At 39.0% G+C, this 5,740-nt stretch overlaps 1 pseudogene; it reads left to right on the forward strand.

Moving 5' to 3' along the window:
• Positions 1–1,061: 1,061 nt before the first annotated feature.
• LOC107594111 (SAM and SH3 domain-containing protein 1-like) overlaps positions 1,062–5,740 on the forward strand; it is a 122,641-nt pseudogene continuing 117,962 nt past the window's right edge.

The raw sequence follows: 5,740 nt of genomic DNA on the forward strand, positions 1-5,740 counted from the left end.
TTAGATAGATATATGAAATAAATGTATAATCTCAATAGAAACCAGAAACATTGCATATATATCACATGTACACTTTGATTAGGTGTCTATAATTTTTTTTTTAAATATATATATTTAGCAGAAAAACACACACTAACTGACTAACATACATATAAATATATATAAGATGCCTAATCAAAGCAAACAAGTGTCAGAATTGATTTAAAGCTAACATTAAATATCAATAAATCATTGATTTAACAATTATGTAATAACAGTTATGATAATTCTCTCTACCAAATTGTTACCATAACCCTTATTTTTATTTATCCGAGTACAAATGTACTATTTATAGACAAGGTATTTTTAAACAATATAATTTGTTTAAATTGCAGCTAAAACTGAAAAATAAATAATAATAATAATAATAATTGTGCCTGTGTGTTCTTTCATATTAGGCTATTTGGGCGACTGATAATGCCTTACAAATTAAAAAAAACATCAAAAAAATCTCGGAAATGGACGTTTTTTGTTTTTTAGTCATTTAAAAAAATTTTTTATTAAACTTCCACCTCTCTGGGAATGACTGCAGACAAATAGCGCTGCAGTTCCTCATACGGCCTGCAGGGGGCTCTAAAATTAAACAGCAGCTAGTGCGAAAGGCGCATCAGAATGAAGGGGAGGGAAACTTCAATTTGGCGTCTGGCGCTCGGTTGAATCAGTTCGACTCGCTCAGTCTGTCTGGTTCGCAGCACAGCAGAAGCCGCATCTTCTTTGTAGTCATTTTCCCTTGTTTATTAAAGGATCAGATCAATGGAAAATAAACCGAGCCGCGGAAGAAAGCGACTCGCCGACACTGGATACAAACGGCGTGTGTCCTGTGACAGTCTGATGCTGTGAGGAATAAAGTGTATCTGCTGAGAGGAAACCAGCTCGAACGCTGTGAGACTGGATATATGACAAAATATAGACTTGTACTAGGGGATTATCATATGCTAAACCTTGTATCATTTCATATTCGATATGACACGACAGGTTATCAAAGTATTAAGGTAAATACTAATAATAAACTTTTTTTTTTAATGTTTGCACTGAAAAGAAAATGATTTGGGATTTAGTATTTCTTCATATGTTTAGCCATGTAACACTTGCCTTTTATTAGTGAATTCAGCACTGGAAAGTCTTGCTTACTATTGAGGGACTGCCAGTGTGTGTTGATGTTTATAGCACTTGAGATGGGAAGAATTTAGGCTATATTATGCACTTTGGGAATGTCCTCTGATTTGGGAATGATGGACAACGGACCCACCATTGTCTACGAGTGGCTGAAAACCCTCCAGCTGTGTCAGTATGTGGAGTCATTTGTTGACAATGGTTATGATGACCTGGAGGTGTGCAAACAGATAGGAGACCCTGACCTGGATGCCATCGGTGTCTTCACCCCACATCACCGGGAAAAGGTTCTCCGGGCCGTGGAGAGACTCCGAGATGAAGACAAGAAGTTGGCACCGGGACTGTATTTCACCCTTGAAACCCTTCCACATGGCACATGCCTTCAAATTAGTGACTGCAAACAGAAATGCACCAAGTCTTGGGTCAATTCTACTTGGGACAGGCCCAGGATCGGACTCTCCAATGACATCAAAGCACTCGAGAACCACAAGGAGCCGGTGGTGTATCCTAAACTCAAGCTGAAGATAATGATAAGGGATAAGCTGGTGAAGGATGGAATTGACCTGAGCAAAATGCCCTACTCGTATAAAGTGAGTACTAACCTTTACGTCGTTATAGTTCCTGTCACATCACCTGAAAATGTTTGCACCGTCTCTTTGTTTTGCTGCAGAGATATTGACATTTTCTTCCTGCTTTCAAAGGTTACCCGTTGGCTTGAAATTTACCCACCTGGTGTGTGTGTGTAGTCTCGTTTTTGGAGTAATAAACATCCAAGAAAGGTTGTGCCTGCAAAATGTCCATTGTAAATGTCACCCATTATTATATTTACTTGTGCTGTGGTGGTCGACCAATATGAGGATTTCTTTTTATGGCCAGTTCTGAAAGTGCATTACCCTCATAACGTTCAAGGTGTAGATGAGTTTGTTTCTTCATCAGAACAGATTTGGAGAAATGCAGCATTCCATCACTTGCTCAGCAATGGATGCTCTGCAGTGAAATAGAAACCATTAACAAAATTTTCACTTATGCTAACTGATGGACTGGAGTGGTGTGGATTGCTTTATATTGCAGCCATTTGCTAAAATCATTTAAGTTAATTTTTTTTCCTCATTAATGTACACACATCACCCCATATTGACAGAAAAACACAGAATTGTTGACATTTTTGCAGATTTATTAAAAAAGAAAAACTGAAATATCACATGGTCCTAAGTATTCAGACCCTTTGCTGTGACACTCATATATTTAACTCAGGTGCTGTCCATTTCTTCTGATCATCCTTGAGATGGTTCTACACCTTCATTTGAGTCTAGCTGTGTTTGATTATACTGATTGGACTTGATTTGGAAAGCCACACACCTGTCTATATAAGACCTTACTGCTCACAGTGCATGTCAGAGCAAATGAGAATTATGAGGTCAAAGGAACTGCCTGAAGAGCTCAGAGACAGAATTGTGGCAAGGCACAGATCTGGCCAAGGTTACAAAAAAATTTCTGCTGCACTTAAGGTTCCCAAGAGCACAGTGGCCTCCATTCCTTAAATGGAAGACGTTTGGGATGACCAGAACCCTTCCTAGAGCTGGCCGTCTGGCCAAACTGAGCTATCGGGGGAGAAGAGCCTTGGTGAGAGAGGAAAAGAAGAACCCAAAGATCAGTGTGGCTGAGCTCCAGAGATGCAGTCGGGAGATGGGAGAAAGTTTTAGAAAGTCAACCATCACTGCAGCCCTCCACCAGTCGGGGCTTTATGGCAGAGTGGCCCGACGGAAGCCTCTCCTCCGTGCAAGACACATGAAAGCCCGCATGGAGTTGTGAGATGGTGAGAAATAAGATTCTCTGGTCTGATGAGGCCAAGATAGAACTTTTTGGCCTTAATTCTAAGCGGTATGTGTGGAGAAAACCAGGCACTGCTCATCACCTGTCCCAACAGTGAAGCATGGTGGTGGCAGCATCATGCTGTGGGGGTGTTTTTCAGCTGCAGGGACAGGATGACTGGTTGCAATCGAGGGAAAGATGAATGCGGCCAAGTACAGGGATATCCTGGACGAAAACCTTCTCGAGTGCTCAGGACCTCAGACTGGGCTGAAGGTTTACCTTCCAACAAGACAATGACCCTAAGCACACAGCTAAAATAATGAAGGAGTGGCTTCACAACAACTCTGTGACTGTTCTTGAATGGCCCAGCCAGAGCCCTGACTTAAACCCCATTGAGCATCTCTGGAGAGACCTAAAAATGGGTGTCCACCAACGTTTACCATCTAACCTGACAGAACTGGAGAGGATCTGCAAGGGGGAATGGCAGAGGATCCCCAAATCCAGGTGTGAACAACTTGTTGCATCTTTCCCAAAAAGACTTATGGCTGTATTAGATCAAAAGGGTGTTTCTACTAAATACTGAGCAAAGGGTCTGAATACTTAGGACCATGTGATATTTCAGTTTTTCTTTTTTAATAAATCTGCAAAAATGTCAACAATTCTGTGTTTTTCTGTCAATATGGGGTGCTGTGTGTACATTAATGAGGAAAAAAATTAACTTAAATGATTTTAGCAAATGGCTGCAATATAACAAAGAGTGAAAAATGATAGGGGGTCTGAATACTTTCCGTACCCACTGTAAATGACATTTATAGATCAATATAAAGGTTACACATTTTAAAATAAATTGGGTCCCTCTCTGTTTGTTATTGTAATGCATATTTTTTCCTTGTCATATCAGCATAGATAATAAACAGTCTTCATGAGCAGACAGGGACTCATTAAGCACTGCTCCGTTCAGCAGCGTATCCACCTGAAGCAGTGCGGCTCTCTGAGCGCTTGTCATGCCTCTGTCATGAGCTGTCACTGGACTCCACCGCCGCTTTTGTTCTTGTCCGAGTCGTGTTTCCATTATCCCGTCTTATCAGCACATTTATCAGCGACGAGTCTCTGGTGACAGATGGCTTTATTGCGCTTTGGGTTTAGAGAGCCATTTAATGTCTCATGCCATGCCAAAGTCCTCATTATCATTACTGTCATTTGCGTGAGCTGTCACTGGACTCCACCGCCGCTTTTGTTCTTGTCCGAGTCGTGTTTCCATTATCCCGTCTTATCAGCACATTTATCAGCGACGAGTCTCTGGTGACAGATGGCTTTATTGCGCTTTGGGTTTAGAGAGCCATTTAATGTCTCATGCCATGCCAAAGTCCTCATTATCATTACTGTCATTTGCATTTGTAAAGAATGGCCCACTTTTAAAATGTTTTCACTTGCTTCCTTGGTTTCACGGTATGAGAACTGCTGCCTCCCAAATTGTCTTGCAAATTGAGATGCGTTTGTGCTGCAACTAACAACATAGTGCGCTTGAGCGAGCTTGATTTTTATTTCAAAGCGTTGCCATGGACTGAGAGGAATTTGAGCTGAAGAACTGCAGTTTAAAGGAATAGTTCATGCCATAATTAACTACTTACCCTAGTTGTCCAAACCAATGTTATATTTAATAAAAAATAAGATTTTTTTTGAAGAATATTCTTGCAGATAATTTGAGTTCATATTGATCAATCTACTTTGCCAAAGCTTTGAAATCTTATTCATGTCTGCATCAGTTCATAATACTAGATTACTCAGTAAATATACATTTGTTACATTTAATATTTTGGCTTTCTTCCTCGTTTATGTATTTCTTTCACCCGAAAAAAATATTAACAAAATCAAAAAAGTTTTTTTTGAGCCAGGGGCCTTTGGTTCAGTTGACATGGAATGACCCTAAATTATTTTGTGTATACATGAGGCTAGCAAGGCCAAGATCATGGTCATGGGTTTAATTCCCAGTGAAATTGACATGCTTGAACTGATAAAAATAGACGCCTTCATAGGGCTGGGCGATATAGCTAAAAAATGTATCAACTATTGTATATATGTGTTATATGTATATAACTCAATTTATTGAGACAAACAACATATATATATATATATATATATATATATATATATATATATTGTTTTAGTTTTAACAGTAAAATACAAAATAAAAATTAAACAAATGTCTCATTTCTAATGTTTTATATGCAGATTAAATAGGTTAAACGTTTGGCTTGTTTCCCGAGGCCACAGGAGGGCGCAATGAGCAAAATAATGCAGCACATTAAATTGCAACGCAAGGAAATAACTGTCTATAAAAAATTTGCATTACATCGAAATTAACTCGATATGAATATGAAACCAATATAATTTTGTAAATTGCATACACAATTATGAACAAAACAGCATCACGTATTTATGCATTGCTTAATACAAATACGAATTGCCCATCACACAGATTGCCTTTAAAAACAAATGAGACGCAGTGAAAAGGAATAAACCTCCACAGATTTGTAATGTGTTTTCTAAAAGTTTAAACTGTTTTAACTTTGCATGGCTTTCTATACATCTCTTGTGTGACGCGAGTGCAGCAGTCATATTTGTCCGTCTAGAAAATGCGCTGAATATGCGTTCTGTGTGAATGGCTTGGTTTCGGTTTTAACCTAATCAAGATCTTCTACGCATTGAGCTACTACCATATTGACCCGACTATAAGACGATGTTTTTTTTCTTGGAAATACATCTGAAAAAACGC

This window comes from Sinocyclocheilus grahami, unplaced genomic scaffold (assembly GCF_001515645.1).
Source record: "Sinocyclocheilus grahami isolate Dianchi unplaced genomic scaffold, SAMN03320097.WGS_v1.1 scaffold179.1, whole genome shotgun sequence".
NCBI lineage: Eukaryota > Metazoa > Chordata > Actinopteri > Cypriniformes > Cyprinidae > Sinocyclocheilus > Sinocyclocheilus grahami.